The following is a 14977-nucleotide window of genomic DNA, read 5'->3' as shown; positions in this document are numbered from 1 at the left end:
TTTGCTTTTACATTAAAACTGTTACACTTTAAAATATTAATACAAAAACTCTGAGACAGCAATATATAAAACACTGAATATCCGGTAGTAGGACAGAATGCCTAATGACATAATGCCTAAGGACAGAATGCCTACGGACAAAATGCTTAATTCCTCAACACGGACAAAATGCCTAACAGACATGATGCCTAATGGACAAAATTCCTAATATACAAAATGCCTAATGGACAAAATGCCTTCCAGGCAAAATGATCTTATTTAGCATTTTCAAATAAATTATTCGTGATTATTAAAGATCTTACAGATAAAACCTATCACTTGTAATCACTTGTAATAATTTAATTGAAAAAAAAAAAACTCTAATAATCATTCTTATCCACCAGATGAAGCACGCATGAGTGCTTTGAAAATTATGGAAAATATGAAAGACCGCGCTCTTAAATCTGATGAAAATACATCTTCGGTAATTAATCACTGTACACAAGATTTGTCATTAAGCATATGATGTGCATTGCCAATTAAAGATTCCCTTGCACGCAGTGTAAGACGTATAAGAGCGTGTGAAAGTACCAATGAATATTTATCGATAATTACAAGAGGTGAACGTTTTTTATGGTATGAATCAGAAAGTGTGCATATTTACACAACTAGAAAGAATTTGGAAGTCTAGAAAAGTAAGAGCAAGTGGTTAAGTGATGGCACTTTTAACTGTGTACCAATCAGAAAACAACTGTATACGTTGCATTGTGTTGTTTCTCAAAGTTGAACATTACCATTAGTATACTGTGTTACATCCAGTAAAGATGAAAAAACTTATGATACAATATTCGAGTTCTTCAAAGAGCAGAGCCTTTTCCCAGAGTCTGTGACTCTTGATTATGTACAAGCAGCAATAAAAAGTTTAAAGAAATGTTTTCTGAATACTTCAATCAATGGATGTTTCTTTCATTTCAGTCAATGTCTTTGGCGCAAAATATAAAATCTTGGACCCCAGCACTGGTGCACGAATAATGACAATGCTTTCATAATCAAACAAATGACTTTTGTTCATCCAGAGGATATGGCTGATCTTTTAACAAACTTTTTGACTCCAATAGACCACGAAACTGATGAAATTCTGAGTGAATTCTTTGAATATTTTGAAATTACATGGCTCAGAATAGTACAGAGAGGTCGACGAAGACGCCCAACCTTTAATGTTCAAATATGGAATGTGTCCCATAGAATAGAATCAAATTTGCCAAGAGTGTTTCAATTACTCATTCAACTCTCTCTAAGCTTGTAAAGAATATCAACACTGAAGAAGCATGGTGCAAATGTTGAAGAAGTTAATAAGAAATATATTCGAGTAAATGAACGGATAAAAAAAAAATTCATGCAAATTACAATAAGGATGAAGGTTTATCCTATCTAAGGGCTATGGCACATAATTTTCTAATTTTCTTCAATTCTGATAAATAACCTATTCATTTGATAAATTTATATTCATTCTGTTTTATGTTTTTAAAGAAAACTAAGATTATTTAGTCTGTATTATGTTTTTAAAGAGTAATTGTTTAATAAAAAACACTTTTGTTACAAGTTTTTTTTTTCTCTATCCTTGAGTCCATTTGGATATTTCATATCTTATAAACGTGTTATCAATAAGCCATCCTTAATGCCAAATATATGCTAGACAAACTCCAACAAAGAGTCATTTAATTTCATAGCAGTATGAAGTAAACTAAGCCGCTTTGGCCGAGGTCAGTACTCTACAGAATGCTAAGCTATCTAGTTCACTTTTTTTATCCCTTTTTAGATGTTTTGTCCATTTGCCTTTTGTATGTTAGGGATTTTGTTCATTGGGCATTATGACTGTTAAGTATTTTGTTCGTGTTGATGAATTAGGCATTTTGTCCCTAAGCATTATGTCGTTAGGAATCATGTCTGCTCACGGAATATCCAAAGGTCTCTTAAGTACACTCAAAACTAAACTGGGTAATTATTCTTAAGAATTACTTAAAACTTACTGTGGTTCTTAACAGGATAGGAGCGCAATCTAATTCTAAACAATGGTGATTGGAATGATACACTCTTTACAAAAATAAATATATTCTATATAAATTACAATACTTTGAAAAGAATTTACATAAAAACAAAATGAATCATTCAAAAAAATTAAGACTGAACTAAACTTCGATTAAGACAAAATTTTACGATCTGAAAATTATATTAACTCTTGACTTTAAATGTTAGATGTGAATAAACCTTAGATTAGGACAAAAGAAATACTGTAATGAAAATTATACAAAATATTGAAATTAAACCTGAATAATACAATATTCAAGTTTGATACTTAATGAAAAATAGATAACCAGATCACATTACAAATACCTAACCTTCCTACAGGGCCGTTTACAAAACTTTACATAATGCCAACACTCACTCTAATACAATTAATTCAAAATCACTGCTTCGTCTTACGTAGTTTTTCGACACACGATTTGCTTTGGGGAACAGAGTCACTTAGGAGAGGACACACTATACGTACTGAACACTTTAGAAAATAATAGACTGGGTTGCGTGCGAGAGTGACAGAGGTGAGGAGATGACAATTTTAAGGCTGGTAATCTCTATCTGTCTCTGTAACCTTGGTGTCACCTTATTATATATGAATCCTAGCTACTTCCAGAAATTTCCAAAAGATTTAGGAAGCGTGGGGCCTCGGCCTAAGGGCGTCAGAGTTTCCAACTAGAGGAAAATGTCAAGAGGTAAATCGGGGGTTTTCAGGCAACTCTCAGATGCATACCACTACACCCACATGACGGCTTTCCTAGCTAGCCCAACCTTTGTCCACGAATTTAAAAAAGATAACATCCTATCACCAGGCTCTTCGTGAAATTTCCAAAGCACATGTACTGAATTTTCCAAAGTACATGTTACTGAGCATTCTCTCTCAAACATGACGCAATACCTCATAAAATATAAAAGAACATTACCTATGCCCTTGTTCATATCATGTATGATCAAATAACACTTTCAAATAGATTGTGTAAAACTTCGTAACAAAATTACGAGATATAAAAAGTTAAATCCTAAAAATAATGTAAATCTACATATACTAACTTTAATAAAGAACACAATGAAATTCACAATGAAAGTCTTACGTAATTTACATAAAATACTTACATCTACATGAGAGGAGCTCATTTTATGGGCTGGCTATCATCTCTTCAATGCACAAATGAAATATAAATAAAATCATGCATAAACTATTGTATTTACGCTTCACTAGACCAGCTTTGTAAGAATTCATAAATATATATATACATATATATATATATATATATATATATACATATATATATGTGTGTGTATACTAAATATATAAACATATATAAATATACTGTAAACATATATATATATATATATATATATACACCACAAATACTCCTTAACTTTCAATTTGCTCTCCCTTGTAATATCAGATCAACAAGGAAATTCCTTTAGTGATAACTATTTCTGCCCAGACAAGGGTTCGTACATATGGCTATTGGAAACAAAAAAGGGTAAACATTTTAAACATTCAAATCACTCGCCTATAAAGAGAGTAAAAGATTTGTCTAATATTTATTCTTATTTGTATCAGTCTTAGATTCGAATCCGTAGCTGAACAGAAATATTTATCAATAAAGGAAGTTCCCTGTATATATATATATATATATATACAGATTTTGAGCGAAGCGAAAAATCTATTTTTGGGTGAGATAGCCATGTCGTCCTGATGGAAGTTCCTATAGGGTAGCTTCCTAGGGTATATTACAACTACGGCGATATTCCCAGAGAATTTACCTTAAGGTACCAGAATTCTAACTCCTGGAGCGAGTATCCCTCATGAAAGGGATATCGCGACATATCAGAGGACGTATTCTAGACACGTCACATGGCAATCTACGACCTGAACAGAGATTCGTCTCGTAGGAGGGAGATTGACGAGATACGAATTCGGGAAAGAAAAAGGGGAGCCGCTCCCAAGGCTTCCCTATCCCCCGATTCGTATGCGTGCCTGGCGCCAATCCTGGCGCCATCTGTATTCCTTGTAGCGTACACGAGGTGCTACAGATACTGTATGTAGGGAGGGGTCCTACAGCCCTTTCTTAGAAAGGCAAGGGCGGGTCCATCAGGACGACATGGCTATCTCACCCAAAAATAGATTTTTCGCTTCGCTCAAAATCCGTTTTTTGGGCTCAAGCCATGTCGTCCTGATGGAAGTGTACCAGAGCATTACTGTATCTGTGGATTCTCAGAACGTGCCGTACTCCCCGGAGATATTTATTCCCGGTCGACTAGACCTAGAGACCTAAGATGTTACCGTTATACATCTTTTCAACTAACTATAAACTATGTTAGAGCTTCCTGCCCCCTACAGGGAAGAGTCCTACTAGACTCTGGAAAGTCTCGAAGAGTACATATATCTATGTATGAATACCAGGCAAGCTAATATAGTGGTCTCGCCCTATATTAAGTAAAGCATAGTTTGTATAGAACCACTGCGTCAATATATTGACCAGTCATCCGCACAATACTTGTATTGGACAAAGGTTTATATCCGCATAGGAAGAAACTAATAAAACCGCCCTCGTCCCTTTATGGGACGGAGTCCTCCCATTAGGGGACTTACATAAACCAATGCAACATAGCTTGCAAAACAGAACAATTCTATCAGAATTATCCCAGATAAGATACATAGAATTAAAATGCTCAATTATACCAATAAATTGACACAGGTGAAAGAGACGCAAGGTTCTCAAGAACAAGTTTATTGACAGATAATAAACAGACAGGTTAACAACAAATATATATATTTATATAAAAGAGGGTAACCCAAAACTTTAAGCATAAGTATGATAGTAAACAGAACTTGTTTATCTGAAAGAAAAACCATTAAACACCACTTTAATGAGATACCAAGGTATCAAGTCATAAAAAATCTGTATTACAAATCAATCACATTAGCGTTAGAAACGCTTGGCACACATGTCTGAACTTATGCAAGGTTCACCTTTGAAGGAAGGAACAGTCTATATGGGCACTTGGTGCCCTCATTTAGTTTGTAGTACAGTATGTACCTACACACTCACCCTGGACTTAATCGTCCCAATTAAGACCACTGTTCCTCGCAGAGTTAAACAGTAGGGTTAACTACACGACCCACTGCTACCACAGATCTCTTAAGTTCCTCTACTTGCTTCGCATAGTGGCGAAAGAACACCCTGGAAGACTTCCAGCCCGTGTATGAACGGAGATGTTCAAAATCCATACAATTAAAGAAATTTAGGGATGAGGCAACTTTCCTCGGATCGTGACCTGCGGGTGTACTGTCAGGATCCGCTCTGCGAATAAAATATGTCATTTTCGCTCTGAGTTGATTCAGAGATAAATTTGAGCCTGATGTTTCTCCCCTGAATAGTTGACTACCCTTGAAGTCTGAAGTTCTACGAAGATAGACCTTTAGGCATTCTACTGGACATAGAGATGCATCTTCTTTCAGAGGACAGATTCTCTAGGGACCCCACCTGTTGGTGGGTAACTCATTCTTGGCGAGAAACGTAGGATCCGGAAACAGGTTCAGCTCCCCCCATCCAGGAACTGAACACGACCTGCCTCTCTCGAGAGGGCTACGATCTCACTAACCCTGGCCCCGGACGCGAGTGCAAATAGGAAAATAACTTTTTGCGTCAAATCCTTTAACGCACATTCTTCATTGCTCAACAAGGAGGCGAAATGAAGAACTTTGTCTAAAGACCATGAGATGGGCTTTGGAGGTGCTGAAGGTCTGAGCCTAGCGCAGGCTTTCGGAACTTTATTAAAGATCTCGTTACCTAGGTCGATCTGGAAGGCAAATAAAATGGGTCTCATCAAAGCCGATTTACACACTGAAATCGTGTTAGCTGCCAATCCTTGGCCATGGAGGTGGATGAAGAAAGATAAGCAGAAATCTGTTGAGATCTCCTGCGGATTCTTTGCCTTTACAAAGGCCACCCATTTTCTCCAAGATGACTCATATTGCCTTCTAGTCGATTTGCACTTGTATTCCTCTAGGAAGTCTATGCTGGCTTTCGAAATCCCGAAGCGCTTTCTCACCGCTAGGGCGAGAAAATCATGAGCTGCAGGGTCTGGGTTTTCTGTAATGAAGCCCAGACAGTCGACTTCTGGACTCGCTGGGTCAGAACTGGATGTGGTAGCGGCACGAACTTCATCTGTAGTTCCAACGCCAAGGGGAACCACATGCTGTTCGCCCACTTGTGGGCCACTATTGCCGCTACCCCCTTGAAGGATCTCAGTTTGTTTAGGACCCTCAACAGAAGGTTGTGAGGAGGGAACAGATAAATCCTGGACCATCTGTTCCAGTCGAGGGACATTGCGTCCACTGCTTCCGCTAAGGGGTCTTCGTACTGGGACACGTACAGGGGCAACTTCTTGTTGTCTTTCGTCGCAAAGAGGTCTATTTGCAGTTCTGGGACTTGATTCAGAATGAAGGAAAATGATCCTGCGTCTAAGGACCATTCCGACTCTATCGGTGTGAACCTGGATAGAGCGTCCGCTGTCACATTGCGGACTCCTTGAAGGTGAACTGCCGACAGGTACCACTTCTTCTTTTCCGCCAATCGGAAAATGGCTAACATCACTTGGTTGAGAGGTGGTGACCTCGACCCTTGTCGATTCAAGCATCTCACAACCACCTCGCTGTCTGTCACCAATCTTATGTGGATCGAGTGACGCGGGGAGACTTTCTTTAAGGTAAGGAGCACTGCCATAGCTTCTAGAAAGTTTATATGAAAGGTCCTGAATAGCTTGGACCAAGTCCCCTGGACTTTTTTCCGATGAGAGTGACCTCCCCATCCCTCCTTTGAGGCGTCTGAGTGAATCGTCATCGACGGGGGAGGTGGCTGAAGAAGAACAGACTTCTTTAGATGTCTGGCTTGGGACCAAGGTCTGAGAAGAGTACGTAGCCGAGGCGGCACTGGTCTTCTCAGGTCTCTTCGCGCGTTTGATGCATACCTTCTCCAAACTCCGGTTGCATCCTTTAGCTGTGCTCTTAGCACTGGGTCTGTCACTGAAGCAAACTGGAGAGAGCCTAGTACCCTCTCCTGTTCGCGTCTTGATATCCTTTCGGAATCTAGAAGTCTCTTGACAGAGCCCGCTATCTCCTTCCTTTTCTTCATTGGGATGGAGAAACTGTGTGACAAAAGGTCCCAGTGGATTCCCAGCCACTGGAACTTTTGGGATGGAGAAAGTCGAGACTTTTTCTTGTTGATCTTGAAGCCTAGGTACTCTAGGAACTGGATCACCTGACTGGAAGCTTGCAAGCATTCGGTCTCGGATGCTGCCCACACCAGCCAGTCGTCCAGGTAGGCTACTACCTGAATTCCCTTTAGGCGTAATTGTTTGAGAGCTGAGCTCGCAAGCTTCGTGAAAATCCTTGGGGCTATGTTTAGCCCGAATGGCATGGCTCTGAAGGCGTACAGTTTCCGTTGTAGCCTGAACCCTAGGTAGGGGGAGAGTCGACGGCTGATTGGAATGTGCCAATAGGCGTCTGACAAGTCTATAGAGACTGAGTATGCACTCTTGGGCAGTAAGGTCCTTATGTGTTGCAGTGTTAGCATCTTGAATTTGCAATTCACTATGAACTTGTTGAGTGGTGACAAGTCCAGAATGACTCTGAGCTTTTCCGAGTCTTTCTTGGGAACACAAAACAGCCTCCCTTGGAATTTGATGGACTTCACCTTTCGGATCACATTTTTCTCCAACAGTTCTTGAACGTACTCCTCCAAAATGGGGGTGGAGTGTTGGAAAAACCGAAGGCATGGGGGTGGAGTGCTGTACCAGCTCCAACCCAGTCCATTCTTGAGTAGGCTTTGGGCCCAGGGATCGAAGGTCCAGCGATCCCAAAATTTCATCAGTCTCCCTCCTACCGGTATCATTTCACTTGGACTGCCGTCCTGAGGTCTTGCCTCCCTGACCACGACCACCTCTGAATCCCCTTCCCCTTGAGGGGCGCCTAGACGAGCCTCTGGCTGCTCCTCTAGGTTTTGCACGAAAGGAAGAAGACTGTCCTTCGAACGTTGGGGCGAATGTGGTTGACTGACCTGGCACAGCCTGGGGTACCCACTGAAAGGCAGTCGGGGTTTGTGCCACCATCTGGGGCACTGGAGGCAAAGGCAATTGCAGTTGCTGTTGCTGTCTATAAGGCTTGGCTGGCCGAAATGGTAGCCTAGTCTTCATATTCTTCCTCTTTTGTTGAGGACCCTCATCCGGGGAAGATTTTCTTTTGATAGCCAGGCCCCACTTCTGGAGAAGATTTCTATTCTCCACGGCGGCCTTATCAACAACCTCTTTGACCACATCGGTAGGGAAAAGGTCTTTTCCCTAAATGTTGGAGGAGATTAACTTCCTTGGCTCGTGTCTCACCGAAGCCCCGGTGAACACGAACTCCCTGCAAGCTCTCCTTGCCTTGACGAAGCTATAAAGGTCCTTCGTCACTGTGGCTAAGTGAGACTTAGCCACTACCATGAACATTTCATGGACCTTGGGGTCACTTGCCATCGTCTCGAGAGTAGTCTGATGAGACATTGAGGCAGCCAGTCTTTCTTTTGTCTCGAACTCTCTTCATAAAAGAGATTCGGACAGCTTGGGGAGGTCCTCGCCGAATTGCCGTCCGGCAATATCAGCCTCCAACTTTCCCACTGAGAATGTCAGATGGACATCCTTCCAGTCTTTGTGGTCCATAGGTAGGGCCAGCGACAAGGGTTTACACTCCTCCAGGGAGGGGCAAGGCTTGCCGGCCTCGACTGCCTTTATGACAGCCGCAAACCCTTTCTGTAAAAAGGGGAAGGCTCTATCAGGAGAGGACACAAACGAAGGGAGCTTCTTGCTCAATGCAGCTACCTTCGAATTCGAGAAGCCCCTCTCTTTCATCGAGGATGAAAGTAGGGCTTGAGCCTTAGCGTGGTCCATAATAATGACCTCCTTCGGCTCTGTCTCCTCCCTTGAAGCTGGTTCTTTTCTCAGCCGGACATAGCAGTCCGGATATGATGCCTTGCTGGGCCAGAATTCTACCTCCTCTAGGGGAACTGAACCCAGCTTATCCGAGATGACGATCTTTCCAGTCGTCATCGGCATGTGCTCAGCATACCTCCATGGGTTAGCATCTGAGCATATGGGAAGGTCTTTCACATTGAGCCTTTTCCGGGGCCCATGTGATTCTGCCAGGGACTGCATACGCAGTTCCATTGCAGCCGCCTTCTCTTGATTCTCCTTCTGCATTTGTTGGATCATTCCAACAATCGAAGAGAGGGCCTGTCCCAGTTCTACTGGGAGGCCAGCCGATGTTGAGGGGATAGGCTCCGGCATCTGAACCGGAGTAGCCGACACCTCGTCGACCTCATCCTCTACGACATCCGGGGTTTGAACTTGATCCTGACCTTCTGCCAGGAGGTCTTCTTCCAAACGTTCGTCCAGGTCAGACATCCTGTCACACAACTGGATGTCTTGCATCGCATCTGCGACTTCCTCGTCCACCTGGACTTGATCTTGAAGGATCTCCTCTTGAGGCTGGGGAATCACTGCCTCAGCTGATGCCTGGGGAAAAAGATACGCCCTCATCTTCTCACTTGGAAGATAAGGGCCAGAGGTGTTCTTCTTGAAGCCCCTTACCCAAGTACGAAGCTTTTCCCTAGCTATATCCCTTGATTCCGCCGTTCTCGGGGAATCAAAAGCCTCAGTAATCAGGTTAGTGCATACAGTACATACCTGAGGGTCCCAATACTGGAGATCATCCTTGGAGACAGCGCATGCTGCGTGTCTCCTACAACACTCATGTCCGCAGAGGTTCTTGCTGCGGACATTGCAGAAAACATTTCCGCACTTCGGAGGGTCCTCCTGTAAAGAGAAGAAATTTCCATGAGTATCAAGTGAACTATGTATCACTGGATATGCATAGTATAGCATAACAATTCATAAATGAAAGACACACACTTGTGTTTCCCTCACAACCCATTGCTGCAGCCTTCCAGATAATAAAATCAAAATGGTTTATCTCTACTAGAGTAACCAATGCAAGGTTTCCAGAGGAAACAGGTGGAGCTCACACCTAGGCAATGATTTTAAAATCCTGGATAATAGACGGGGAAGAACTCTGCTTCCTGTCTGAGGGCAACAGCAAAGGGCTGTGCAAGAAAACACAATAATGTTAGAAGATACAGTGCTGTACCTAAACTTTTACTATAGTTTTCTTCTTACTGTATATGCTATACAGAAGAATAATAGTACAGTATAGGAGGATGTGTGCCGGCCTGCCTTTGCCGGCCGGCACACACCACAATTAGCTTTAAAGTATACTACTTAACAGCTATAGGGCGGCAGCCCTCTGGTTCAAATGCCTGTGCCGGCGGCAGCAGCTGCCAGCCAGCAACAGCCAGTGTTGGCCGGCAATGATTGCCGGCCAGCAACTACACAAGGTAGTACCCAGCTGCCGGCCACACTCTTGGTGACCGGCAGACAAGGACTGACATAAGCCGGCCGGCAAAGGTACAAGACCGATGCCAGCCGGCAGCAAAAGAACCAGAAGACTACACCTGCCCGGCTGCCGGCCTCATAGGCCGGCAGCCGGGACAGGTACAGCACTAGAAGAAAATAGAATGGATGCCGGGATAAGAGTGTACACAACCCCCCAAGCCCGGCAACCGAAAGAGTGCATATAAGGAAGGGGAGAAACTTAATTCAGGCTTCCCTTGACCAATGCCGACCGGCTCTGCCGGCAGGCATGGATGAGGGACCAAGAGAGGTCCGGGCAGCACTCGAAAACATAAGACCCTTGCCGTCCAGCGTCTCTGCCGGCCGGCAATGGGCTTAGTCAATCCAAATCCCAACCTATACTAGGTCCAGAAGTAGAATGACATATGGTACAGTAATACCCCTGCCGGCCAGCTCTGCCGGCCGGCAAGGTACAGTACAGTAATGGCTAGGCCATTACGGAGATAGAGGGGGAAGGGACAAGAGGGTCCTGCCAACCTTGCTTTAGTGACAGATCACCCGCAGCCAAGAACTTTGTCTTAGCCTAAGGGAGATCTAAGGGAAAGGGCCAGCGCAGTAGTATAATACCTGCCAGCTTCCAGAGCACCAAAGCAAGGAAGGCGTTGCTACTCCCAAGGGAAGATTTATCCTCCCCGAGAACAGCAACAGGACTTAGTCTGGTCGATCACAGAAGAAGGAATCATAACTACAGAAACCTTCGATAGTGACCTAAGGGAGCTAAGCTCCCTTTGTAAGTGTTAGGTCAGCGAGGGAGACTCTGCCCCAAGCCAAACAACACGGACTCAGACTAAAAACTCTGTTGTTCTGTCCCTCTTTGAACCAGACTCTGCTGGAACAGGAAGGTACAGTAACACCCTAGTATAGTTTTATCGAAAATAAATTCGGAAAAAACCACTTAGGGATAAGCCCAAGGCTTAAACAGAGGGAAAGGGATTGCATACCTTCTCCGAAGAAAAGAAAGCAACCGGGGAGAATAATAAAGTATACTAAGGCTCCATAAGCAATTAGCCTAGGCACCAAGAGAATCGATTACCTAATTCACCGAAACTCTCACGTATACAATCTTGGAAATATTCCACACAGTCTAAAATGTATAAAATATAGCCTAAAGCTTCAATAAAATTTTAATTACACTCGGAAAAACCATAATCATGCATTAAGTACTAGGACCAAACGACTAGGCTACATGGCCTAGCGTAGGCCAGAATGGCGAATACTTCGCCAAATAATACTAAGCACGAAAGGAAATCCTATGTAAAGCTAAATAGCTAAATTTTATTAAGCAAAACAACCAGGAATGTCACTCTGACTAACTAATTTATACCTAGCGAGTGACAGTGTCCAGGACACCTCTGGTAGGCTACGGCTCTTGTATCAAAGATTAATCCTATTAATCACTCAAAATTTTACCAAGAGCCTACATTTATACATAACAGACACTATACTCAACTTATCCGAGGTCAACGAAGACGAAGAAGCCATGAAAAGCTGAATAAATCCAAGATTTGCGAGAAAAACAGGAAAAAACACCGAGTTGTTAAGCTACGCAAAAAGGAATACAGATGGCGCCAGGATTGGCGCCAGGCACGCATACGAATCGGGGGATAGGGAAGCCTTGGGAGCGGCTCCCCTTTTTCTTTCCCGAATTCGTATCTCGTCAATCTCCCTCCTACGAGACGAATCTCTGTTCAGGTCGTAGATTGCCATGTGACGTGTCTAGAATACGTCCTCTGATATGTCGCGATATCCCTTTCACGAGGGATACTCGCTCCAGGAGTTAGAATTCTGGTACCTTAAGGTAAATTCTCTGGGAATATCGCCGTAGTTGTAATATACCCTAGGAAGCTACCCTATAGGAACTTCCATCAGGACGACATGGCTTGAGCCCAAAAATATATATATATATATATATATATGTAGATACAGTATATATATATACATAAATATTTGTGCATGAGTGTATATGTACACACACACACGCACACACACACACATATATATGTGTATATATATATATATATATATGTGTGTGTGTGTGTGTGTGTGTGTGTGTACATATACAGTATGTCTGTGCATACATACACATACACGCACACACACTCAATATACATACACACATATATATATATATATATATATGTGTGTGTGTGTGTGTGTGTGTGTACATTGCTAAAAAAAATTTCGTAAAAGAAATACAGTTCTCAGTCGTATTTCAGTAAATTATGGGCGACCGTAATTTTTACCCTATTTTGTTATTTTTCTTTTACGGGTTGGCGACCACAATATCACTCTTTTACGTCAATAGTTCCTTTTATAAAACGGTAAATGCCTGGTAACATTATTCCAGGATTTTTAGCCTTTTTACGGCAGATTTTTTTACAGTATACATATATGTAGCCTATACATATATATATATATATATATGTATGTATATATATATATATATATAGAGAGAGAGAGAGAGAGAGAGAGAGAGAGAGAGAGAGGACGTTTATTTATAGTTAAAGCTTGTTATGGCTTAATTCACTAAGGTGAAGTAGACCGTTCTCTTCATAAAAGAAAAAATAGATGTCTCTTACAATGACAGAATACTAGTCACACCAAAACTAAATTATCGTCACAAAACCACACAACCTTAAAGCCACATTTCATAACATTTTTAAAAAGAACTTATAATGATTACGCAAAAGAAAACCCATGGAGAGATAAAGCGCATCCCCATTCATCCCTGGTATGTTTCGCGCCCAATCCCATGGACTGAAAGGAGCATCGTCACATGTGCAATACATCCTGGGTTTCCAAGCTCCGTCGCAACATTGGCGGACAGAATCAAACTTGCTCCATTTGTTCGTCTATGGTCGGGTACCTGCGATACATTACATGCAAGGAGATAACGCATTGCATTACTCGTATTCTGTTCCACCAGTATTGCTAACCTAATTGTCTCTCAAAACTTTACATGCAGAATACCTTCCTATGGTAGGTGTGGCAATGTGCATCACTGCTCATGCGTTCAGCGCTGGTATATAAAGTGAGAGCAGAGAGATAGAGAGAGAGAGAGAGAGAGAGAGAGAGAGAGAGAGAGAGTATACTGTCGTATTCGAAATAAAATACAAAGCCTGAACATCATAACAAATGAAATATAATATTTGGACAGAAACAACCTTTTGTTTTTACTATATAAAGTGCTTGAGTGGAGTAATGGAAAACTTTTTATATAGGGGAGTCGTGTGAATCACACATGCAGTGATCCATATCGCATGTATATCGCGTACAAAAAGATCACTACCGCAATGTACCGGACCAATTGAGATATCACAACTTGCCCACTGTGATGCGATCCCATATGCAGAGGAGCATAGCATGGCGATGTATCCTCATGTATCACCGTTATTGCTCTGTGCCTGCTGTGTGCATCTCCCCTGCTCGCCTACTCCGCATTATGAGTTGGGAAAGCCAAAGTGTCTTGCGTTTCGAAGAAGTATGTGCTGGAATATCGCCGGAAAGTGCCTGCGGTATTCAAATTTTAAGGATTTTTCCATATCTCCTCTGATCGCCAAGCGTATCGCTCAAGCGTGACCCCAGCATTACGATAAATGCTGTCCACTCCTAAAACAAAATTACTCGCATAGACAAACAATAATTAAACAAATGTTCTATATACAATATAAAATAAACACTTAACCTAACATTCAATATCACGAAGATTACCTTGGGGATTCTTCCAGTTTTTGCACGGGCTACCGGACCACGTCCTTACACTGCCCCACTACTCTTCAAAGCATGCACCTCTTTGCTTGCTGACGAGCTCCCCACTTCCGTAGTCAAAATTTTCGGCTACGTTATCGCTTCGTTAACAAGTGCAGCGCGAGTGAAATTGGTAAATAGTACTTTGAAGACCTAACAGGCAAATTTCCTAATATATGTCATCATAATACATACATATATATATATATATATATATATATATTTATACATATATACAGTATATATATATATATATATATACATAAATTGAAGTAAGCTCAGACATATTGCCCATCTGAACATCATGTAATAGCCATTTGAGACAAGCAAAAGGGGAGGATTGATCAATTTCCCTTTAATGTTGAAACTAGGTAGACAATACCATTTAAATCAAGGCTATATATAAGGTCCCTGTTCATTTCCATAGGGAAGTAAAAGGGGTAATTATTGAATAAAGAACAGGGGATTATCGAAGAAAGAAAATACTCTTGGTCTTCACTAATTGTGAAAATAAGGAAAAAGGAGGGTTCGGTAGGATTGTTCATTGATTATAGAAAATTAACAAAGAAAAATTATTATCTGCTCATAATGGTACAGGGCAAGTAATAGTATACCACTATTATTTTAAAATATCAAATCACGATTCAAAAATACA

The 14977-nt window shown here is 41.7% G+C and overlaps 1 long non-coding RNA gene across 1 annotated transcript in view; it reads right to left on the bottom strand.

Moving 5' to 3' along the window:
* Nucleotides 1–14383, bottom strand: part of LOC137643609 (uncharacterized) — a 26946-nt gene extending 12563 nt beyond the window's left edge. The window contains exon 1 of the long non-coding RNA XR_011045025.1: nt 14287–14383. This is a non-coding gene — a long non-coding RNA (uncharacterized lncRNA). The remainder of the gene's footprint in view (nt 1–14286) is intronic.
* Between the last annotated feature and the right edge of the window lie 594 nt (nt 14384–14977).

Source organism: Palaemon carinicauda, chromosome 7, assembly GCF_036898095.1.
Source record: "Palaemon carinicauda isolate YSFRI2023 chromosome 7, ASM3689809v2, whole genome shotgun sequence".
Classification (NCBI taxonomy): Eukaryota; Metazoa; Arthropoda; class Malacostraca; order Decapoda; family Palaemonidae; genus Palaemon; species Palaemon carinicauda.
Note: the sequence above shows the minus strand (reverse complement) of the source record. Positions and strands in the feature narration are given on the sequence as shown.